The 25819-nt window shown below is 36.5% G+C and overlaps 1 protein-coding gene and 2 pseudogenes across 14 annotated transcripts in view; 2 read left to right on the top strand and 1 right to left on the bottom strand.

The window, feature by feature from the left end:
* The window catches only part of ENPP3 (ectonucleotide pyrophosphatase/phosphodiesterase 3), a 188003-nt gene that overhangs the window by 42339 nt on the left and 119845 nt on the right, over positions 1–25819 (top strand). For 12 of the 14 annotated variants that reach the window (XM_077143950.1, XM_077143951.1, XM_077143949.1 and 9 more), the window contains 3 exons: positions 7978–8106; positions 9293–9422; positions 9702–9839. The gene's annotated coding sequence lies outside the window, so the exon portion shown is untranslated. Of the gene's footprint in view, positions 1–2037; positions 2205–7977; positions 8107–9292; positions 9423–9701; positions 9840–25819 lie in introns of all 14 variants that reach the window. The other 2 variants (XM_077143954.1, XM_077143956.1) reach the window with 1 other exon arrangement.
* On the bottom strand, positions 14230–19688 carry LOC143668973 (thioredoxin reductase-like selenoprotein T pseudogene; annotated as a pseudogene).
* Positions 20723–21771, top strand: LOC143668974 (protein SET-like; annotated as a pseudogene).

Below are 25819 nucleotides of genomic sequence, written 5' to 3' on the forward strand. Positions count from 1 at the left end.
ACATAATGAAAATTCTAGGGTAGAAACTGTACGTGCCAATTTAGTATGTTAATATGATCTTATTCTAGCCAAGCCATTGTCATATATGCAGCTGCCTTCTCACACAGTTCTTTGACCTTTTGACTGGCCTTTGGAAGTCCTTGTAACCTCAACCTTGAAATTTGCTATGAGGATTTTATGAGATAATGCATTCCAGTTTCAACAGTTTCTGACATGTAAAAATATTTCTCAAAGAAAAAAATTGGCAATCAGGATAATACTGTGGGAGATGTAACATTTTCTCCAATCACTATTATTGAAACATTACATCAGTGATATTCACTTAAACCTTGTCAGTTCAGTATGCTATATTGATAATAAAAATGTAGGAAAATTTGAAGTGTATACAAAATAACATAAAAAATGAACGATAATTCTGCTATCCTGAGACAATTGCTTTTTTTGCCCTTTTTTAAAATATATTTATTTGGTCATTTCACTAGAAATTTGGAAGACAAGGGAAATTACTTGCATGCTTAAATTGCCATCTTGATGATGGTATGGTAGCCCATGACAAACTCCGGGATCCGACCCGCAACCACTTGCTGAAGGACAACCGCTTTTGATGTATACTTTTAAAAGTTACAAGTCTTTTTTGATATCCTTGCAATTAGTTTTCTGTGCATGGAAATATATTTAAAAACAAAGTCAGAATTGTACAATATTTGCGTGTATATACAGTTTGATTTTCACTTTTTTATGCTTAACATTTTATTGTAAACATTTTCTTACTTCATTGTTCTTTTAAAAATTCTAATGGCTATAGAGTGTGCCTTCTTAAGTATGGGTCTTAACTTATTTTTCCTTTTTACTTAGTTTGTAAGTAAACAATGTGATGCTATCTTTATATGTAAATCTAGGTTTGTATTCTTTAGTACTTAGGAAAATGCCCAGAGGTATAATTATTAAGTTACAGGTTCAACAGGTTTATTAGCTCTCTGGTACCAGATTGTCCTGTGGTCTTGCACAAAGGGTGTCCAGGTTAAGGTTCCCTAGAAGTGCTGGTGATCATCCTCCCTAACATGGGCATTATCATGTAGTTGAATAGTATTTGATAAGGTTGAAGATATTTTTTTCACTCAGACATTTATTGGTTCCTGTTGTTCATTATAGGAAACAGTTGATTTTTGTTTATAAGAATTTAGGGACTTGGTATTTGGTAAAGATGGTGACCTGTTCCTATTTAACATGTGCATAAGAAATAGGACAATAGAGCCCTGTTCTAAACTGGTGATTTGAAAGAAGGAAGAGGGTTTCATTTTCACTTGATTAGATATTGACTTGGTTAATTAAAACCTAGTTCATGAAAACTGTGTCAGCTTCAAATTTTTCCTTCAGTTGTTCAAGCCTTAAAGTTAGTAGATCATGCTTTTGGCATGCTGATGGAAGGTCTCAAACAGTGGAACTTACACAATTGCATCAGCATAATCCTTTTGAATGACCATGGTAGGATTTTTTTTTACAACATATCAAGTCAGAAAGCATAAAATTTAATAGTAATATTGTAAAATATGTCCTTTCAGACCCAGAAGCCCTTCAGTAAGTGAAGGCTAAATTTTGTGGTAGGCTGTGATGAAGAGAGGGATATACATTTCTAGTTTAATTCGAACATTCGTATTGAATACCCATTGTCTACTTTAATTTCTGTAAAAATGGAGTTAAGTAGGGTATGGTAGGTTTGTTACTCAATCTTAGGGCAGAAATATGCTTTTCTGTCCTTCTCAGGTGGTGACGCATTCTTATAGATTGGATGCAATTTACTCTATTGCCTTGTTTTGCCGGATATGTGGGTTTTTTTGTGTAAACAGATGTGTGTTTGGACTTTTTTCTATTAAGTCCATATCCCCAAACTTCTCTACTTGAGGTTCATTCTTGAATTTGGTGAAGCTGGTTCCTTGTGCTCTGTCACTTCACACAGATTCTTTCACATAGCTTAAAAATACTCATTCACTCAACGAATATTTCTGCTTGCCTACTAAATGCCGAGCATGCTTCTAGGATCGGATCATTCAGAGCTACACTAAGCAGACGTGGGCAGAACGTCATCTCCAGGACGACATTCAAATTGACCTCTAAGGGCTGGGCAGGAAGCAGGGGTGGGCATGAGGAGGAGAAGACCAGGCAACCTGGGTCAGCGCGTCTACAAAGCTTCTGTTTCCTTACAGGTTAGGACATCCCCAGAAATTTCTAAGAAATTCTAAAATGATTCCCTAACGCATTTCCCTGTTGTTTTAAAATGACGCTCCCTTATCCAGGGTATGGACAGATGAGTAAAAAAAATTTCCATGTTTAAGTACAATCTACCATCTATGATATTATCTAATATTGTTAGGTTGAAATATATTGCACTTCATTTATAAATCATGAAGTAAATCTTGTATTTAATTTTACCAAATCATAATATTTAATATATATATGTGTCAAACCTACCTGAGTTCCTCATATTTCTAGCTTAAGTACCAAATATAATGTAACTAATTTTTTTCTTTCTTTTGAAACGGTTAATTCTGAAGAAATTGTTAGGAACCTCAGTGCAAATATATGTCTCCTCAATACATTAACATAACATGAGGACTTTAATCTGGGTTTCCAGAATTTTAGGTTCTGTATTTCTGAATTCCAAACCACTTGTGATTGAGTTTTTAAACCCTACATCTGCAATATTCTATGGGAATTATCAGTTGCTTTTATCTTAATTGTTTTCACTTTGAGATTGAAGCCTGTCAGGAAGTTAGTTTGGGGTAACTGATTTGGTGAGCTGCCTGATGTCCCATTCAAAAGGACTTTACTAGGGCCTTTTAGGCAGCTTTGCTTTTCACAAATATTTTGGATGTGACTTGAGTCCGAAAATGGTAAGTCATGGACTTTTACAGAGCTTTTTGAAAAATCATCTCTTTTACCCTAAGTATGATTGCAAATGGGTTTGTTTGGCTCTCACAACCCAATTTGTAAATAAATGAGTAGAGAAAATTCTGAAGCTTAAAGCTATGCTTTGCAAAATGAGGTTCACTACTGCTAGAGATGACTGAGATGGTCTTGAATAGTAATTTTTTGAACTTTTTATTGAAGCAAACATACATCTGGAGATGTGAAAAATTGTGCAGTAATTTGAAGTGTTATATGTTTAAAGCATGCTCACAAATATAGATATATCATTATGTGGAATATGTGAGTTTTTAATTTACTGGGATGAGGCTAGATTTATTTCAGTATATAATTTACAATTACAGTAAAAACTGTGAAAATGGAATGTAAACAGTTTAGGAAATGTTTAGGAATGTAAAATTTAGGAAACACTGGGTGCATTTGAAGCGTGAATGGCCATTGAAGCTGAAATCCTTTAGAGCCTTTTTCACTCCTTTTTCCTCTTATACCTTCTAATGCTCTGATCTTGAGGGTAAACATGATCAACAATCTCATCCCCTACTGATGAAGGGTGTACATGGGGTGTATTCATGCTTACTGAATATGTAAATAGTAGTTTAGATTTCAATGTGTAGGTTCTCTACACATCTAATTTTCCTTTTGTGCTATCACCTCAAACTCCAAGTAGTTGACATCTTGTACTGCAAGGAGTTTGGCTACTGTCTTCATTTTGCTAGGCTACTTTAATAAATATCACAAACTGGTTTTTGCTTAACAATAAGAATTTATTGCCTCATGGTTTAGAAGTTAGAAGACTTGCTTTCTTTAGGGGTTGGTAGCTTTCTGGCTGGCTGGCAATCCTTGGGTTCCTCGGCTTTCCAGACACATGGCCATGTCCTCTCATTTCTATACCAGATTCTGCTGACTTTTTGCTTCTGGTTCCTCCCATGTTTTCACACTCTTCTGTTTCTTTCACTTTATAAATTCTCCAGTAATTGGAATTAAGACCCAACCTCTTTCAGTTGGGCTACATCTTAATTTAAAAATAACATCTTCAGGAGATCCTACTTACAATGGATACACACCCATGGAAGTGTAGACCAAGGGCATGTCAGTCTGGGGTCCACAATTCAACCCACCACAGATACCACAAATTTTGGAAACCCATTATGTGTGACCACAGATATGGACTGGGCCTAGTGCTGTCAAGCCCAAAGAATGGGCAGCCATTTCACATAGCAGTTCATTATTCCCAGGAAAAGATTTCTTGTGGTAGGACAATAGTCCCAGTAGTGCTGGTCTGTGAGCCTCTATTAAATTAACATTGGAGAGACATAATCAATACATGAAATGTCAACTGTGAGGTTCCAAAATGTTATAGCCAGGAAAGAGTCACCACCAAGACAGAAAAACTGACAAAAATAATGTGCAATACTTTTTTTCTGCTTCATTCTTTGTCTTTGCTCTCCCATTTTCAATATTTCTTTTTAAATTGTGTTCTGTTTAACTTTATAGCTTCTCTTATTTTCTTAAATAAATTGAGCATGAGAGAATAATGATACAGACATTAATATTTATGAGATATTGAAGTTTAAAATAAATGAGAAATCTAGGAAATAGAAAAGTAATTCATTTCATCTTATCTTACCTGTGTGTTTATTATTTACTCACCTTGCTCCTCCAAAATGTCATGAGGCAAAAAATGTTTCTTATTCTCTCATTTGTTACATGAATATATAGTGAGACCAGTATTTTAGATAGTTTAAAGTACACCATAATTATGTAATTATAGTAGTCACTATTAAAAATTTTCTTAGATGGAAACTATGAAGTTTTCATAAATCTGGAGATTTTACTAGGTTTCTAAAGTGTTGACTTTATTTGAAAATTAAGCAAAAGTAGGTTTTCATTGGGTAAATTGAATTAATTGGGAAGGAGTTTTTGTTCAACTGATATTTTAAAAATGTTTGCCAATATCTGCTATTATATAAGTTGTATATTTTTCCTATGTAATTCATATTGAAAATTATTATTGCTACTTTAAATCTAGATTTATTACTTATATTTGTTTCCTGTTAAAAAGGAGGGGAGTGAGAAAGAACTAAAGGATATCTGGGAAATAATAAATGAGCAATATGAGAGCTCAATTAAGAGCTAGTAATTTAAAAAAGGAACCAAACAGAAATACTGGAGTTGAAGATGACAAAAACTGAAATAAAAAATTCCCTATGGGGTTTAAACAGAAGATTAGAGCTAGAAGAAGAAAGAATCAGTCAACTCAAAGATAATACAACTAAAGTGATTCAGTCTGAGAAGCAGAAAGAAACAATAATGAAAAAGGAGACCTGTGGGACACCATCAAATGTACCAACATACACATTTTTGGAGTCCCAGAAGGAGAAGAAAGAGAAAGGGGCAGAATGGATAGTTAAAGAAATAATGATAGAAATTCTCAAATTTAACAAAAGACATGAATATACACATTCAAGAATCCCAACAAACCCCAAATAGGATAAACTCAAAGATAACTACACCCAGACACATTATAGTCAAACTGCCCAAAGCCAAGGAGAGAGTTCTGAAAGTTGCAAGGAAATAGTAATATGCTATGTATAGGGGAGACCCAATAAGAGTAAGTGTTAATCTCTCATCAGAAACCATGAAGACAAGGAGGCGGTAGAATGAGATATTTAAAGTGCCAAAAGAAAACAAATGCCAACCAGGACTTTTCTATCTGGCAAGTGTGTCTTTCAAAAATGAGGGCAAAGGCAGTGTGACAGTGGCTCAGGTTCAGAATTCTTGCCTGTCATGCTGGAGACCTGGGTTTGATTCCCTGTGCCTGCCCATGAAAAAAAAAATGAGGACAAGAGTAAGATGTATCTCAATAAATCTTATCTATAAGAAGGCAGAATAGAGTGATGATAAAGCTGTAATTAGTAAAAAAAAAAAAAAAAAAAAAAAAGTAGCTGTATTTCATTTTAGCTAGAGGGAAAGATATTTGGTATTTTGTGGGTGGCATAGTGACCTTGTGTTTGTCTGTGTTGAGACAAAATTATTAGGTGAACTTGTTTTGTCTCACTTTATCTTGGTTACTTTGTCATTGGTTGGGATTCTGTGAGATTGCTTGAAGTTTTGGAATTCTTATTTTATTTTCTCTAAAACAAGGGGGCTGACCTGTCAATGTTCAAACTGAGGCTCTAAAATTTATTGATTCTGTGATATTGGAAGGTTATTTAAAAATATATATATCTGCGCCTCAGTTTCCTCCTTTGTAAAATGGGGCTAATAATAGTATTCACTTCACAAAATTGTTGTGAAAATAAGTTCACATGGGCAAAACTTGTAGAGTAGGAGCTGACTCATGGTAAGCTCTATGCTAAATGATTGCTCATTTTAGTATCCAGTTTTTCCACCACAGGTGCATAGCCAAATGTGAGTCATAAAGCTTTTTCTCAATTTATTTGAGAATATATTCTACAAATCAAAGTCAAATATCCTCTCAGAATATAGGGTAAAGAATGATATTGTCTGTATTTTAGAACATTAGCTACTGTATGAGCCCAAAAGAAGAGGGGTTTATTTTGTACAAAACCTAAATTTTCTAAAGCACACAATCTTACTTAAACTGTATGGCCAGTTCAATTAAACCATCTAAAAACATGAAGCCTAGAATTGGGAATGAAGTCTTGCAGTTCTGTATAGTTTAATGTAATACCTGGATGTATTCCAGATTATGTTGAGCAGATAATTAAAAAGTACTGGCAAAGTCCCTTGAAGGACTGGAGAAAAAATATGGAACGATTAAACTTTCCCACCTAGGGAAATCCCTGATACTCTCTCAAACATTAGGGATCCCCAACTTTACCAAGCCCTTGGTCTTGAGGCTTTATCTTGTGAAACTTATATCTGTCAAGGAGAAGGTAAGCCTACCTATAATAATGCCCTAGAGTTACTTCCAGAGAACCTCTTTTGTTGCTCAGAGGTGGCCTCTCTAAGTCCAACTCTGCAAGGAAAATCTTTGCCTTCCCACTATGTGGGACATGACATCCAGGGGTGTAAGTCTCCCTAGCAATGTGGGACATGGCTCCCAGGGATGAGCCTGGCCTGGCACCATGGGTTTAACAATGCCTTTCTGACCAAAAGGGGGAAAAGAAGGGCTAACAAAATAACATATTAGTGGCTAAGAGATTCAGATAGAATCAAGAGGCTATTTTGGAGGTTACTCTTATGCAAGCTTCAGCTAAATATTGCTAATTTCCATGGGTTTCCCAAGCCCCAACCAACAATATTCCTGAAGACCTTAAAGAATATACAAGGGCTGTATCTGAGACTCTATAAAAATTTCACTCACTAAGTTTATTTCTTAGAAACCTAGAACCTCCAGTTGGTTCCCAGGCCAGTCTCTCCAAGAGCATCAACCAGTTGCATTCCCCTACCCCATAATGTTGGCACCACTTTTAACATGAAGAAATTAGAATGGCCATTTCCCAAATATCGCTAAAGAGTGAGAGAAGGATCAAAGGAGAAGGAGTAGTTGTATCAGAGAAGATAGGATTTAACAAATGATCATACCTAATAAATCATTATATTGATATTTCTTTTTAGTCTCCAGTGTCTTAGAGCAGCTAGAAGGAAACACCTGAAATGGTTGAACTGTAACCTATACCATACTTTGAAATTTGTTCTAAAACTACTTGTTAAAATGTACTTTGAAATTTATATGCTATATTTTACAATAAAAAATGTTAAAAAAATAAAGTGTCCTACAATAGCTAAAGGAAAAAGAAAGAGGAGAGATTCATGGTGGTTTGATATATGTACAAGAATAAAATCTTAACCAAATTATGATTTATATCCGATTTCTAATTGCAGCCTAAATGTTGTTGTAACAATAAATGCAATACAATTAGGAAATGTGACCTCATTGACAATAGATTTAATATTCCTATTTTATTACTTAAGCCCAGATCTCCTATCTTTTCAAAAAGTGTTAAATTTTCTTAGAAGATAAAAGTTTTGAAATCTTTTGGCCATTTTATAAGTTTCATGAAGAAATAATTTCCTGTTTTTCAGTGCTGAAAACCTGATCAACATTTCAAACCCTATTTGACTCATGATTTGCCCAAACAACTGCACTATGCTAACAGGGTCAAAATTGAGAAAGTTCATCTCCTGGTGAACCCACAGTGGCTGGCTGTGAAGGTTGGTGTGGCTATTTACTTACCATATTTTTAGCAGCCATCTTTCCTCATAAGTGTACGTAACCTCATCCCACCATTATGGTCATAGAATTTTTCCTTGACCTATTTTACATACGAGTATGCTGTCTAGCGCTTCTGTATTTGGACTTTTTATGAGCTCAGTGATCTCAGCATCCTAATTTTCACAATATAGGGTGAGAATGAGGGAGGAGGCAGATTCTATTCCTGTCAGCATCTGCACATTCCTAACTCTCACCCTCGTTTGTCCTTAGGCAGCAGACAGGAGCACGTTGGTATCAGTTATCTTCCAGGCTGGTAGTAAGCAATTGATTAGATACTTTTCCAGGTCTTATAATGAGCTGCCAGGTTTAAGAGCATCTAGTCCAGTCTAACACAAATTAAAGATTTAACTCAATCTGCAACTTTCTATATTGTTTTTTCTTTTAAAAAATTTGTTAATTTGCATTTTTACTACCTCTCTAGTCTTTGGCAAGTCATATAACCTTTTTGAGTCTTTTGTTATTTTAACTGCAAATTGAGGATAATCATTTCTGCTAAGTTAGAGAATTATTTGTAGGGGTATTTAAGGTAATCCCTATATACGGACTCTATAAATTTGTAGGATCACATAAATCCAGGTAAAAGTGAAGTGAGGTGCAGATGTACACAAAAATTACTGAGAAAAAGAAATTTAGTGCTAATATATTATACACATTTATTTAAAACACATTGAAAAAAAACCCTTGTTAAAACACATTGGTAGTATAACAGAATCTGCATAATATGGAAAAGAATATCTGCATTGCTCTATGGTTCATCATTTCTATGCCCACTCCCCCCCCCCCCCCAATTCACCATCCCATTGTGTTGGGGGATCCCTCCACATCCATTCATGTGAATATGCAGGACAGTTTTTGTGGCTAAAAATTGTGAGCACTAGGTTCAATTGCAGCCTTCACCCCTTTCTACTCATTTGGCTTTGGGTAAATGTTTAAACTCTCTGTCCATCAATTTCATCATTTATGAAGTGGGAAGTCCTTCTTTTAGAGATACTGTGAATATTTATGGGTTCATATGTGTGTGCAGAATTTGATGTTAACAATTTAAAGTGTTCCCCTTTATAACAGAGAATATTTCTACATGCAATAGAGGTAGACATTTTTAACATCTCATTCTTTTGTTTCTAGAGATATAGGATTACTCTCACAGTGTTCTTATGAAATATGCCATGGAAAGAAATGGAATAAATGTGATTGGTGGACCAATATTTGATTATAATTATCATGGTCATTTTGATGCTCCTGATGAAAGTACAGAGTAAGTAATATGAAACAAAATGGACTCTGATTTAGCACTAGGATGTCACAGGAGGAAAGCCTTGATATTTTAAATAGAAGCTGAGTATTCTAGATGTTCCACAATACATTCACACACAGATGTTTGTATTGACTATATTTGATCTAATCTAAATAAGAACGTTACTGTTCTTTTACTGTGTTTTTAGCTTGGCATGTCCTTGAATATATTTATAAAGGCGTTGATAATCTTTAGAAACAGAAGTAAAAAGGCATCAAATCTTTTCAATTGTGTTTTTAGGTACGTGGCCCACACACTACTTCATGGTGCTGACCAGTTGTGAAAACAAGAGCCTTACCCCTGGCACCTGCCCTGGGTGGCTGGACGTCCTGCCCTTCAGTGTCCCTCACCGCCCCCCCACACTGGGAACGCTGTCCTGTGAGTACGCTTTGGGGACCGCCTGCAGCCCGAAACGCTTCGCCAGCGACCTCTGCTTTCACAGAAGTAGCTCCGTCTAAAATAGCTCTGATGGCGTTTCATGGGTAGAGTCGTGCTAAGAAAGATTTCATTTTAGAGTTTTCCTTTATTTTTAATCTCTATTTAATGAATATCAGTTTAAGCATGTATATGCCTGCATGAGCCTGTGTCTATATACTCAAATCTTATTTTTCCATTATATGTATCTAACTCATAATCACCAACTAGAGAGTGAATGGTATCTTTCTGTAAAGAACACTTTTATTGAAATATAGTCACATACCATACATTCAATCCAAAGTGTACAATCAGTGGCTTTTAGTATAATCATAGAGTTGTACATTCATGGCCGCTATCAATTTTAGAACATTTTCATTACTCCAAAAAGAAAAACCTTGAATCCCTTTGCAGTCACCTCCCAGTCAGTCCCTCTATCTTCCCCCAGCCCTACATAATCACTACTGCAATTCTAGCTCTATTTGTATCTACATGTATTTACATATATATATATATACTGAATCATGCAATACTTAGCATGGATTTTCACTTAGCATAATTTTAATTACTGTTTTTTTATTAGAGAAGTTGTAGGTTTACATATAGGTTGTGTAAAAAATACAACATCTCCATATATCCCCCTATTGTTGACACTTTGCCTTGGTGGAGTATCTTTGTTATAACTGAAGAAAGAATATTAAAATATTATTTTATTATATAATAATTCTATATTTAATGCAATATTTTAATATACTAATTATATATTTTAATAATGGTTTATATATAATTGTTAGTGCAGTAGGTCTATTTTTTTCCATATACCATTCTATTATTAACACTTGGATTGATGACATACGTATTGTAGTTCATGAAAGAACATATTTATATTTGTGCTATTAACCACAGTCATCGTCCAAAACAGGATTCACTGTTATACTTTCCCATATTTTATCATCTAATTTTCCTTCTAGTACTATACACCACCCAAACTTCCTCTTTCAACCACATTCACACCCATGATTCAGCATTAATTTCAGTTAGAATATTGTGTTACCAACACCAAATCCAAACATTTACAATCAACGTAATTAAAAATTCTGCACAAATTAAGCATCAGCTCCCCATTCTTTACCCCCATTTTATCTCCTGGTAACCTATTGTCTAGTTTCTAATTCTCTGAGTTTGCTTATAATAATTAGTTTATATCAGTGAGATCATCCAATATTTATCCTTTTGTGTCTGGCTTATTTCACTCCACATGATGTCCTCAAGTTTCACTCATGTTGTTGCATGCATCATGATTTCATTCCTTCTCACAGCTGAAATATATGCCGTCATATGTATATATCACATTTTGTTTATCTGTTCATCAGTTGATGGGTACTTTGGTTGCATCCATGTTTTCACAGCTGTGAATAATGCAGCTGTGAGCATTGATGTGAAAATGACTATTTGAGTCCCTGCTTTCAGATCTTCTGGGATTGCCAGATTATATGGCAATTCTATACTTAGGTTCTTGAGGAACTGCCCAACTATTTTCTTTCTCTCTCTCTCTCTCTTTTTTTTTTTTTTTAACTTTTTTATTGTATAATATAACATATGTATAAAGCAAAGAAAGAAAAGAGCAATGGTTTTCAAAGCACTCTTCGATAAGTAGTTACAGGACAGATCCCAGAGTTTGGCATGGGCTACCATACGATCCTCTCAGACTTTTCCTTCTAGCTACTCCAGAATATAGGAGGCTAGGAGGAATAAATATTTTTTTTATCATCACAATTGACTTTTTAAAAAACTTTTTGTGAAAAACAACATATATACAAAAAAGCAATGAATTTCAAAGCACAGCACCACAATTAGTTGTCGAACATATTTCAGAGTTTGGCATAGGTCACAATTCCACAATTCTAGGTCTTTATCTGTAGCTACTCTAAGATGCTGAAGATTGAAAGAGATATCAATTTAATGATTCAACAATCATATTTGTTTATTAAATCCTATCTTCTCTGTATAACTCCACCACCACCTTTGATCTTTCTATCCCTCTGTTTAGGGGTGTTTGGGCTATGGCTGTTCTAACTTTTTCATGTTGCAAAGGTCTATCATTAATATGGGGTAGGGAGATGGAACTATCTGATGTTCTAGAGAGGCTGGCCCTCTAGGTTTCAGGACTTATCTTGTCCAGGGCCACCATCTGGAGATTTTAGGTTTCTGGAAAGTTGCTCTAGTGCATGGAACCCTTGTGGAATCTTATATATTGCCCTAGATGTTCTTTAGGATTAGCTGGAATGGTCCTGACTGAGGTTTGACAAGTTATGATAGGTAGCAATGTCTAACTGAAGTTTGCATAAAAGCAACCTCCAGAATAGCCTCCCAACTCTATTCAAACTCTCTTAGACACTGATACTTTGCTAGTTACATTTCTTTCCCCCCTTTTGGTCAGGATGGAATTGTTGATCCCAAGGTGCCAGGGCCGGAGTCATCCCTGGAAGTCATCTCCCACGCTTCCAGGGAGACTTTCACCCCTGATGTTATGTCCCACGTAGTGGGGAGGGCAGTGATTTCACTTGCAGAGTTGCTACTTAACTGTTTTCTATAGCAGCTGTGCTATTTTAGCCACCACCATTAAATAAATGTTCCTATTTCTCCGTATCCTTTCCAACGCTTGTAGTTTTTTGTTTTTTTAAAATAGTGACCTTTCTAGTAGATATGGAATAGTATCTCGTTGTGGTTTTCCTTTGCATTTCCCTAATAGCTAGTGATGAATATCTTTTCATGCGCTTTTTAGTCATTTGTATTTCCTCTTTGGAATAATGCCTATTCAAGTCTTTTGCCCATTTTTTTATTGTTGAGTGGTAGAATTTCTTTATATATCCTGGATATTAGACCATTATTGGATATGTGGCATTCAAATATTTTCTCCCATTGAGTGGGTTGCCTTTTTGCTTTCTTGGCAAAGTCCTTTGAAGCACAAAAGAATTTTAATTTTTCTTTTTGTTGCTTGTATTTTGGATGTAAAGTCTAAAAAACCATGGCGTACCATAAGATTTTGAAGATGCTTCTCTGCATTATCTGCTAGGAGTTTTGTAGTCCTGGCTCTTATATTTAGATCTTTGATCCATCTAACTCTGGATCACATACTGCATATACATTCTGAATTGCAGTCAAAGTAACTGGATTGACATTTCCCCCAAATATCATGTTTAAACACTACCTTTCACAGGAGATATATAACCATGGGTTAATAGGGTTTATTCAGTATCTGAATACACCAATTTAGGAATGAATATTTTGCCAATATACTGCAGTGCTTTTATTTAAAAAAATTTGAACTATTATATTTACGTTTTCCCACTTTTCCAAATTTGCCCAAAAGATACACCTCCATCAATGTGCATGTACATGAAATTACATAGAATATTTATTAAATATACTATGGTAGCCATACCATGGACTACTGTACAGTAATAAAGTAGGATGAGAAAAAAAATGGCATGGAGTGATTTCCAGGATATGTTGTTAAGTAAAAACTGCAAAAGAAATATATCATTTGTCTCCTTTTGTGTAAAAAATAAAGGGAAACTAAATACATATGTATGCTTATTATTTCAGAAATAGAAACAGGAATGATAAATTAGAGATAAGGAAGATTAGTTGTTTTCAGAAGGCAACTGGGGAAGGAGAGTAAAGGATTGGAGAGGGAGGAAATTCTTATGAATGTTCTTTTTCATCTAATTTTGACTTTTGGAACCATGTTACTTTTTTACATTTAAAGATTAAATAAAAAAGGATGGAGGGAAACCCTTCAGTACAATACAAACAGAAACAAATGAGCCCCACTATATTTCAAATTAATAACGCAACTATACTGGTGGGGGGAAAGCTAATCTAAATAATTTTATACAAAAAATACACAGTATTTTGTTGATAAATTCTCAGTCCAGAGACACAAAGAACTGCAACAATTTCTTGAATTTTACCCAGTAGCTCTGTTTCTCTCAATGGTATTTGTTGGAAATTCCAAAACTTTTTGTGTTTTATGGGATTGAACAAATGAAATATGAAATAGGAAGCACTTAGGAAGAACTATGTTATATTGGATGTTAAATGAACAATTACAACACCCAGTTCCCACTAAATGGAACCAGGTTCTGATGGAAAATGGCTGATTCTAGAGTCAGGGCAAAGAGCGTACAAACTGGGCCTGAAACGTTTTTTTTGTACCAGAAAGTAAGGAAATGCTCAGAACATGATGGACTATGTCTGAAGGTCACAAGAGCCAAACTAAAGGACCTCCACAGGTCAACTATAAGACAATTTGAGCATCAAAATAGTGTTTCAAATGGATTAATCTTGCAAAAATCCCTTAATGTGAAAGAGTTCTCAGTGCTGATAGGTGGGGCTATGATTGATGATGAGAGATTGAATCCATGTGCACATTGAGCTTCATTTCATTGTCAAGAATTTGAACAAGCTGTGGCATGGATGGAAGGTGACCAGATTCCAGCTTAGACCATACAGGTACATCATTTAAAGTTATCTTAAATGCACCTGTTGACATACACTGGTACTCAACCATGTTGCTCAAGAAGAAAACCATCATACATGCATAGACCTTATTTTCTTGGCCCCACTGCCAGATATTAGGAGCTTGCATGCCAAAGAAAGCTAAAGGATCCTTGCCAACAATTATTAAGCCTATTAATACTGTTTGAGGACTGACAGGAAAGATGCTATGTATCTATATATTGGTTGAGGGAGGTAATTTTCTCCTTCAATGCAGATGTCTGGGTACTGTTGGCTAATAACCCGCATGTACTCCTCAAACACCCACCCATAAACTCAGGAAATACAAATCTGGAACTTGGGCAGTGGCCCTGTGCCGTACTGCATCTTTAATCTCTTGCTAGTCACGCCACCCAGGTTGGCCGAGGTCTTGTTCTGGACCACGACCGCCACCGCGACCAGAAGTAGCAAAAACAAATGAGCTAGGTAGTTTGGCCATTGTCAGGCTGAGACTGCAGCCAGCCCAAAGCCAAGCCAGAACCACTAGATAGTTTTTTGAAACAGAGATGCAATGTGTATATACATAGAGCCATACACATACTGTATGCATTCCTATATATTTTCTCTAGTTCTTTCAGTTAAAGGAACCAAGGCTTTTTGGAGTGATGCTGGATAGCAGAGCTGAGCCCAAGAAAGTGCAACGTGAGCCTGAAGCATTTTATTTTACCAGAAAGGAAGAAAATTTTCAAGGAATAACAGGGAGCTTGAAGGTGCTCCCACTGGCCAAATCAGAGATGCTAGGAGCATCAAAACAAATGATGTCAGTAATAAGTGATAACTCTTGGAATAAAATAGGAAACAAGTCCGCAAAGATGTAAATAAATAAATAGAATAAACTGAAATTTGGGAGAGTAATGGAATATTTCCATAGTTTCAGAGTAATTCCCTGTAGAATACTTAGTAATAACCAAAAGACAGAGAGTATCTTCATGGTGGAGAAACCTGGCAAACACCACCTCACTCATGACCAAACTGCATCTTCAGTGATGGGACAGATGAAAATGATGCATTACCCTGATAGGCTGTAAGGAGAATACAGTATCACTGCTAATATTTTCCTCCCAAAATTTCATAAGCTATGTCTGATCATGAGGAAACATAAGACAAGCCCAAGCTAGGGGCATTCTCTGAAACAACTGACCTGTAATAGTCAAAGTCTAGGAGGGGATAAATAAGAAATGGTCCAGGCTGAATGAACTATTCCATGACAGCTAAGTGAAGAACACAATTTTTAGTGGAGCACTTTACTTTTGCTCTAAAGGACAATTGACAAAATCTGAATGGAATCTGAGACTTCCATGGTAGAAACGAATCAGTGTTAACTGCCTGATTTTAATGGTTACATTGTGGTTATGGAGGAGAATGTCCTTGTATATAGTATAAACACATGTTAAAGTGTTCAGGGAAGATGAAAGAGCAAGCTGGCAACTTACTCTAAAACAGTTCAAAGAGAAAGATGGTTCTTTTCATTGGCACCTCCAATTTTGTGATATATTGCAATGATTTCAAAGTAAAAAGAATTATTTAAAAATATAGTAAGAATAAGAATAAAGAAATAAACCACATTTGCAGAAAAATGAAGCCAGCAGTTTCCTTGAAATAGCTGAATAGAAGGGTGGATTCTGCCAAACGCATCCTCAGTGAGAAGAAGGCAGTGTCTCTGTTAATTATGTTATGTCATTAACAAAGGTCAGTCACTTCAGTTTAAATATTACCATAGTTCCTTGACTTGGAATTGCTGCAAAATGGTTTATAATTTCTTTAGCAATAAATGTCAAACCACTACCATGTTCACCAAGCAAAAAAAAAGAAGGGGGCAGAATATAAGTGAAGGAAATGTTTGGAGATATGCTTGGATGAGTAAAATATCAACTATTATATCTTTCTTCAGAAATGATCCAGGCTTCATCAGGAAGAATAATTACCCAGAGCAGCTAAAAGCAGATTGAACAAAAGAATAAATATAAAACCTCATTGAAGGAAGTGTGCAAATGATCAAACCAGTGCAACCATAGTGGCTCAAGGTGGAGGCTCAGTGCTGGGAGCACAAACCAGATCAGAAGTACAGGCACAATTAAAGACAGAAACGGAGGCAGAGGCACTCAGCAGGACTGGAAAAAGTGAGAGCACCCAGGACACTGTAGTGGAAAAGTCTGGTGTATTTGCATCATCGTTACAGCTGCTCTCATGATGAATAGTTGGCTCAGCCTGGAGAATTAGGCCAGGGGACGGTTGGAGGGCCCCCAAAACCTGGTTGCATAGTTTGAGTCAGCAGCTAAAGAGATGATCACCTTGGGTTTGTAATGAATGACGTGAATTGCAGAGATAGAAAGAATAAAAATAAAACAAAAGCAAAAAAAAATACTTGGTTCAGAAGAAATAACAGCCTAGATTTAAGGGTCAGAGGGTATAGAGACCTAATAGGAGGCTGGAAACAGTGGTTTCTAGGGACAGAGATGAAACAGCTTAGGGCCTTTGGAGGATGGGAGCAGAGATCTGGGAAGAACTCAGTACATGCCATCAGCAACTTGAGAGCAGCTTCCATATTTTTACGTTTTTTTACTCCTATCTTTGGTTGAGTGCCTGATTCATGGTAAGTACTTCAGAGATGTTTGGAATGAAAGAAAAACTGAATAAACATATGAAAGAATATTGAGATTGTAAAGGTAGGTGAGTTCTGTGTTCTAAATAAATAAGAACTTAGTTCTTGAAAATTCCCTTGACTAAGATATTAAAAAGCCCATTGGTAAAGGGTCCAATGGTTTTGAGGAGTTCAACTTTGACATTGCCCTGGGGAGTGAATGGTTGGCTGGAAGCAGGAAAGGTAGTGGGCTGTGGGACTTTGCTTCACCAGTGACCAGGAATGCTGGGAGGCAGTGCTTTCTGGATTTTATAGAGGGAGTAAAAATAACTAACTTTTCAGTCGTGTTGGAACTTTTCAGATCCATTTATGGAATGAAGTTGCACAAAGGCCTGGGAGAGTCACACTGGCACTCTTGCCAAGGTCCCTGAATGGCCTAAGTCTATGCATACAGTTGTATTTACACACCCATGCCTACACCCACACCCACACACTGACTTGGGTGTTGTATAACCTATGCTAACATCCTTACACCGCCATTTAAATAACTGTTCACCAAGCCCCGAAGCTTCAGTTTCACCATCCACAAGACAGCTCATTCCCTTGAGAAAGAAAAGGTAATACATTTAAAGGATTTTTGTCTCATGTGTAGAGTAAGTAATCCATAACTTGTAGCTCTTGCTAACTTCTGCACTCCTATAAGATGAATGGGCCCTTCAACACTCTTCAGGTTGTGTAGGACAACTACAATATAAATAAAAGAGGGAAAATCTTCATTTCAGTAATAAGACTTTTGCAGGAGAAATCCAATCCTTGTTTAATGCATTGTTAAAGAGGAAATTATCCTGATAGCTAGGATGCTGGGGAGCTGTTCTGGAAAACTCTTTAAAGGAACATCACCTAACCATACATAATCACCTTGTATGTGAGGTCGGAAGCAGGGGTGGGGGCAGGGAGGCTGCATGGTATTGAGTATTGGGCAAAGCTAAAATCCCATTTTTGTTAGGTAGAATGGATGGAGGGAGGAAGAGAAAGAAGGAATGAAAGAGGCAAGAAAATATAAACCCTTGTCAGTCTATATAGGTATATGCTTGCATGAACATGGAAAAACTATGGGAGGATTTTTCCTGTAGTAAAGAGAGTGATGACCACACCTCCCACCCCACAAGATGTCCATATCTTAATCCCTGGAAACTGAGAATATGATAGGTTAGATTAGATGGTACATTACTCAGGGTTCTACAGAAAAATACAATGGATTGAATGGGGGTGGGGGTGGGGAGTGGGATTTGGCTAACCATGGGGTTTACAAGTTCCAGTTCCAGAGAACAGCTTGTAGGTTTACAGCCTGTAAACTGTAAACTCTGATAAAGATGAAGTTGAATTCCCCAGGAGAAGCCGGTTGCCTGAAGTAGAGGCAGATATTTTTCCTTCTGACTTCTGAATTCCCCACTTCTGACTTCTGAGATCTCCAGCAAATGAATGAGGAGACCCCCCACATTGCTGAAGGCAATCTCCTTTGTTGATTGTACACGAAATTAGCCATAGACAGAATTAACTGATTATAGATGCAAATCTATCTACCAAATACCCTTACAGTAATAATCAGGCCAGTGTTTGCTTGCCAAATAACTGGACACCATAATCTAGCCAATTTGTCACATGAAATTGACTATCACAAACTGCAAAGGGGAATTAAAGTTGCAGATAAAATTAAGGTTGAGAATCAGGTGACCTTTATGTGGGGAGATTATCTTGAATTACCTTGGATGATCTGGGCAAATCATAATCACCAGGGTTCTTGAAGAAACCCAGGTCTTTGAGGGAAGACAGTAGAAGAGAGTCAGAGGTAGATGTGACTATGGAAGGATGGTCAGAGGGATGCAAGGTTTCTGACCTTGATGATGGAGGAAGAGAGACATGAGCCAAGGAATGTGCCTAGAGAAGGCAATGAAAAATTTTCACTAGAGCCTCCAGAAAGAAACACAGTCCTGTTAAACATTGATTTTATCTCAGTGACACCAGTGTTGGACTTCTAACCTACAGAACTGTAAGATAATTCCTTTGTGTTGTTTTAAGCAACTAAGTATTTGATAATTTGTTACAGCAGCCACAGAAAACTAATAGGTTAGTTAGGTACTAAGCTTAATTACCTGAGAGGGACTGGAGGTCTTGATATTATTTGCTTGTTAAACTGTGTATTACAAAGTAATACATTTTTGAAAAATAGACATTTTTAAACTTCACTTCTTTCCTGGGAGACTTTCTCTTCACATTTGATACTGATTATTGCAATATGCATGTTTCATAGACATCTCAAACTCTTGTGATCCAAAATTTAATTCATCATCCACCCAGAAAACAAGCCTCCCTTCCTGGTGTTCTTATCTCTGTTAATGACACCACTTTTTTCCTAGATACCTCGGTTTGGAAGCATCTTTCATTCCTATTGGTTTCTTCACCCTCCAAATCATTCTCTAAGTTCTGGAGGTGCCATCTTCATAATGTCTCTCATACCCAACACTTATTTTCAGTTCCCACCGCCTTGGTCTAGCTGGCCCCCTCACTGCAGCTGCCCTGCCCTGATCCCACTGCATTCTTCTCTTCCCACACTGGTCCATTCCAAACTTCAGAACAAGGAAAAGTTTATAAAGCTCATCTTTTGTCATGTTAGTTTCTGATTCTAAATCATAACTTGGCTTTCCAGTTTCTAAAACCTCAAATACAAATTCTTTTATCTTTTCTTTTCCTTTCTTCCTGTTTTTCTTTTCTTTTACCACAAAGCTTTTTCAGCTCAATGCAGATTGAATGACTTTTACTGCTAAATGTTGAAAGTAGCTCAGATTGTGTGATTTTGCATGTGAAATTTTCCAAAGAGGAAATGTAATGTGCTTATATTGTTGTCAGTTAGCAAAAATAAAATCCAAAGGGTCATAGTGATTACTGAATTTTCTTAATACCTGATATTTTCAGGTGATATCTGGAAGACTTCTCTTGGCATTTTGATTTTATGGACATGAATGTATTGTACATACAAACCAAGTTATTAGTTGCTTATTTTGAAATTTGAGATGATGTTCTTCCCAGGTAAGAACTGTTTCTACTAATATTGCCCCAAAGGATTCATGATTCCCTCAATGAGAAATGAATATTATGTCAAAAACGAACAAAACAAAACTAACAGAAGTAGCTCTATTTGACGTCCTCTAATGGCAAACTTAAAAATAATATACAAAATAAGTTCTTTCTTTTTTATTTTTGTTTTATTTTATTCTTTAATATTTTTATTGTACACAACAAACATACAAACATTCTTGGCATATAAGCATTCTATACATGGTGCACAATCAGTGGCTCATAATATCATCACATAGTTGTGTATTCATCGCCATGATCATTTTTTTGAACATTTGCAGCTCTCCAGCAAAATAAATAAGAAAGAAGAAAGAAAAACTCATACATGCTATACCCCTTACTCCTCCCTCTCACTGACCACTAGTAAAAAATATGTTGTTTTTTAACAGTGGCTTTCTTTCTCATAGTAAAGTATGTATGTGTTCATTTGCATCCTTTAAAATCTAATATTATTGATCATAGAATAATCAAAGTTAAATTTGTAGAAAGCTTTTAAACTGAGAGGAAACTAGCCCTTCTGGATTAAGAAGAAATTAAGAATAAAATTTAATAGCTATTTTAAAAAGGATTCCATTCAGGTCTCTGAGCTTCTTCCAGGCAAATATCTCCATTTGGCTATGGTTACTGGACTTAACAGCATGACCCCCAAACACCAGTCTTTACTCCTGCCTCAAATGATGAAGGTAAAGCTGCTTCCTGCCCCCAGGCCAGAGGAAACTCCACCTGCTCTGGCCTTGTCAACAGGAGAAAAAGGACAGCAGAGAATAACTGAACATATTGATGAAGTACAAAATGAAATAGACAGACTTAATGAACAAGCCAGTGAGGAGGTTTTGGAAGTAGAACAGAAATACCATAAACTCTGCAAACCATTCTTTCAGAAGAGATCAGAATTGATCATCAAAATCCCCAATTTTTGGGTAACAACACTTGTCAACCATCCACAAGTGTCTGCATTCTTGGGGCGGGGGAAGGATGAAGAGGTGCTGCATTATTTGATAAGAAGTGAAGTGACAGAATTTGAAGAAATTAAATTAGGTTAAAGAATAGATTTTTATTTTGATGAAAATCCTGACTTCGAAAATAAAGTTTTCTCCAAGGAATTTCATCTGCATGAAAGTGGTGATCCATCTCAAAATGGACTGAAATCAAATGGAAACCTGGAAAGCACTTGGTGAAACCTCCAAGTCAAACATGAAATAAAGCCAGAACGAAGAGGCAGCCTGGAAAACCAGAGAGCTGCTCCTCACCTGGTTTATCAGCCGTTCTGATGCAGGTGCACATGGGCTGGGAGAGGTCAGCAGAGGTAGTATTTGGCCAAATCCATTGCAGTCCTGTGTTGTTCCTGATATGGGTGATGAAGAAGGGGAAGGAGAAGAAGATGATGATGAAGAAGAAGAAGCAAAAGGATTGGCAGGTGTTGATGAAGGAGGGGATGAGGATGGAGGGGAAGGAGAGGAAGATAATGATGAGGAGTGGGAGGAGAGCAGGGAGAAGGATGAGATGACTACTAGAACACTGATGGATTCCAGCCTTTCCTTTTCAATTGTCTCCAGTCCCTGGGAGCAAGTTGCAGTTTTCCCCCCAACCTCTTGTGCTCAGTTGTCCTGTTTCTGAGATCTCTTTTCTCTCCTTTACGTCATGGCTCTCAAGATATTTTTTGGGAGATACCTTATACAGAATACAGTGGGAAAAGAATCTCTACCAGTTTCTGTTCCAAATTCTTTTTTTTTTTTTTTGCATGGGCAGGCTCCAGGAATCGAACTTGGGTCTCTGGCATGGCAGGTGAGAATTCTGTCACTAGGCCCCCATTGCATTGCCCTGTTTCAAGTTCATTTTTATCCCTTTCTGTCTCAGCAGAAAACTTTATGAAATCAACACACCACCGTACTCTGTGGGGAAAAAGAAAAACCTTTTGCTCCCTTTGCTCAGTTGGAAGCTGGAGGGTTCTAGGCCCCTATATAGTAGTACATAGAATTCTAGCTTTTTTTCTCCTTTCTCTGTATATTAGGCTCACTGACATTTACTAAATGTCAGTGTTAATAGGGACAGATACATTTACCAACATGTATCTACCTACTTTCTCTTGTTTAAGAAAAGAAACAAATATATTAAAAAATAGGGTTATAAAAGGGGGAAGAGACAAAGTTTCAGTGGCTGAGAGATTTCAGACAGAGTCAAGAGGTTCTCCTGGAGGTTATTCTTACGCATTATATAGAGGTCCCTTTTTAGTTTATGGTGTTTTGGAGTGGCTAGAGGGATGTACCTGAAACTGGTGAGCTGTGTTCCAGGAGCTTTGATTCTTGAAGACGATTGTATAACTATATAACTTTTGCAGTGTGACTGTGTGATTGTGAAAACCTTATGTCTGATGCCCCTTTCATCCAGGGCATGGACAGATGAGTTAAAAAAAAAAGGGGGGGGGGGATGAAAAATAAATAAATAATAGAGAGGATAAAGGATAAAAGATTGGGTAGATTGAATACTAGTGGTCGATGAGAGGAAGGAATAAGGAGTATGGGATATATGAGCTTTTTTCTTTTTTCTGGAGTGATGCAAATGTTCTAAAAATGATTATCCCTAAGAAGGGATATCTATATAATGCATATACAATGCACAAGAATAACCTCCAGGATAACCTCTCGACTCTGAAATCTCTCAGCCACTGAAACTTTATTTTGTCTCATTTCTCTCTTCCCCTTTTGTCAAGAAGTCTATCTCAATCCCTTGATTCTGGGTCCCAGCTCATCCCAGGATTTCTGTCCACATTGTCACGGAGATTTTCATCCCTGGGAGTCATGTGTGATGTAAGAGGGAGGGCAGTGAGTTCACCTACCGAGTTGGCTTAGAGAAAGGCCACATCTGAGCAACAAAAGAGGTTCTTTGGGGGTGATGCTTAGGCCTAAATATAAGTATGCTTAGCCTATCCTTTGCAGGAATAAGTTTCACAGGGGTGAACCCCAAGATCGAGGGCTTAGTCTCTTGATTTGATTGTCACCACTGCTTGTGAAACTATCAGAAATTCTCCAAATGTGGAAGTTGAATATTTCGTCCTTTCTCTGCATTCCCTCAAGGGGACTTTTCAAGTACTTCTTTATTCACTGCCCAAATCACTCTGGGATTTATTGGGGCATCACACTAACTGGAGAAACCAACAAAATCTCACACCCTATTCAAGATTCCATGTACTTATGGTGTTCAACCAAACTGGCCATACAAGTTAACTGAGGAAATTAACTACCCAAAATATAAATTTTGCACCCAATAAACATCTCTCCTTTTAATCTCACACAGAAGTTGAAATTTTAAAATATGGACAATATCATCCTTTGCCCTGTATTCTGATATCCATTGTGGATCACTAACACTGCCACCATAAACACCAGTGTGCAAATGTCCATTCATGTCCCACACTCAGTTCTTCCCAGTATACACTGAGCAGTGGGATTTCAGGATCATATAGCAACCCCAAGCTACCCTCCAAGGGCTGCACCTCAGTTTCCCTACTAACAGCAAATAGATACATCTCTTTCTCTGCAATTTTTCTAGCCCTTGTTTCTCTGTGTTCATCTTTTAAAAGTTTTATTCACATATCCAACCAAAGTGTATAGACGTGTCTTTGCCATTGTAATCTATATGAAGACATTTCCTTTTCTTCCGTAAAGAATCCATACCCCTTCTCCATGTCCCCCTGCCTGTTGACATTTAGTTTTGGCATAATGCCTTTGTTACATTCAGTGCAAGCATATTACAATATTACTGTTGACTATAAACCTTACCTTGCATTTATTGCACTTTTTTCTGTATACCATCTATTTTTTAAGACCTTGCAACATTGACATTCATGTGTTCTTCCACATGCAAAAACGTTTTTTTATTTGTACATTTAATCACCATTGTCCACTCTAGACAATCCTAAAGTATGCTGTCTCAGTCTTCATCCTCTATCTTTTCTTCTGCTTTCATATGTGCTTACAGCCCTTTTCACTCAATCATACTCATATTCAACTTCATTCAGTATACTTACATTATTGTACTACAATCAGATAGTATTGTGCTATCCATTTTTGAATTTTTACAATCAGTCTTGATGAACAATTTGTATTCCTTCAGCATGAATTGCCCAATCTCTACCCTATTTCTGTCTCCTAATAGCCTGCATTTCTGATTTCAATTCTCCAAGTTTATTCATTGTTAGTTCATATTAGTGAGACCATACAGTATTTGTTCTTTTGTTTCTGGCTGATTTCACTCAGCATAATGTCATCTTCGTTCATCCATGTTGTTATACACTTCATGACTTTATTCTGTCATACAGCTGTTTAATATTCCATTGTATGTATATGCCATAGCTTCTTTAGCCACTCATCTGTTGATGGATATTTGGGCCGTTTCCATCTCTTGACAATAATAAATAATGCTGCATAAAACATCAGTGTACAAATGTCCATTTGTGTCCTTGCCTTCAGTTCCTCTGAATATATACCTAGTAATGGTATTGCTTGATCATATGGCAATTCCATACTTAGCTTCCCGAGGAACTGCCAAACTGCCTTCCAGAGCAGTTTTGACATTTTACATTCTTCCTGACAATGGGTTAATGTGCCTCTTTCTCCACATCCTCTCCAGCACTTGTCGTTTTCTGGTTGTTTTTTTTTATAATGGCCAGTCAGTGGTTGTCAGATGATATCTCGTGATTTTGAATTGCATTTCTCTAATAGCCAGTGAAGTTGAATATCTTTTCATGTGCCTTTTAGCCATTTATATTTCCTCTTCTGATAAGTGTCTGTTCATGTCTTAGGCCCATTTTAAAATTGGGTTGTTTGTCTTTTTGTTGTTGAGCTGAAGATTCTCTTTATGCATTTTGGATACTAAACTCTTATCTGATATGTGGTTTCCCAATATTGTCTCCCATTGCATAGACTGTCTTTTTACTTTCTTGACAAAATTCTTTGATGCACAAAAGTGTTTAATTTTGAGGTGTTCTCATTTATCTGTTTCTTTTTTCAATGCTCATGCTTTGGGTATAAGGTCTAGGGAACAATTATCAGATTTATAAGATATTTCCCTACATTTTCTTCTGAAAGTTTTATGGTCTTAGCTGTAATGTTTAGGTCTTTGATCCATTTTGAGTTAATTTTGTAAAGGGTGTAAGATAAGAATCCTCTTTTATTCTTTTGCACATGGATATCCTGTTGTCTAAGCATGATTTATTGAAGAGGCCACTCTGTTCTAGGTGGGTTGGCTTGACCACTTTATCAAAGATCAATTGTCTGTAGATGAGAGGGTCTATATCTGAACACTCTATTCAATTTCATTGGTCAGTATATTTTCTTTATGCCAGTACCATGCTGTTTTGACCACTGTAGATTTGTAATATGCTTTAAAGTCAAGTAGTGTGAGACGTCCCACTTTATTTTTCTTTCTCAAGATATTTTTATCTATTTGGGGCACTCTTCCCATCCAAATAAATTTGGTTATAGGTTTTTCTAGTTCTTTAAAGTAAGTTTTTGAGATTTTAATTGGTATTGTATTTAATCTATGAATCAATTTGGGTAGAATTGACATCTTAACTATACTTAGTCCTCTAATCCATGAACATGGTATGTCTTTCCGTTTATTTAGATCTTCCATGATTTCTTTTAGCAATTTTTTTGTAGTTTTC

This window comes from Tamandua tetradactyla, chromosome 25 (assembly GCF_023851605.1).
Source record: "Tamandua tetradactyla isolate mTamTet1 chromosome 25, mTamTet1.pri, whole genome shotgun sequence".
NCBI lineage: Eukaryota > Metazoa > Chordata > Mammalia > Pilosa > Myrmecophagidae > Tamandua > Tamandua tetradactyla.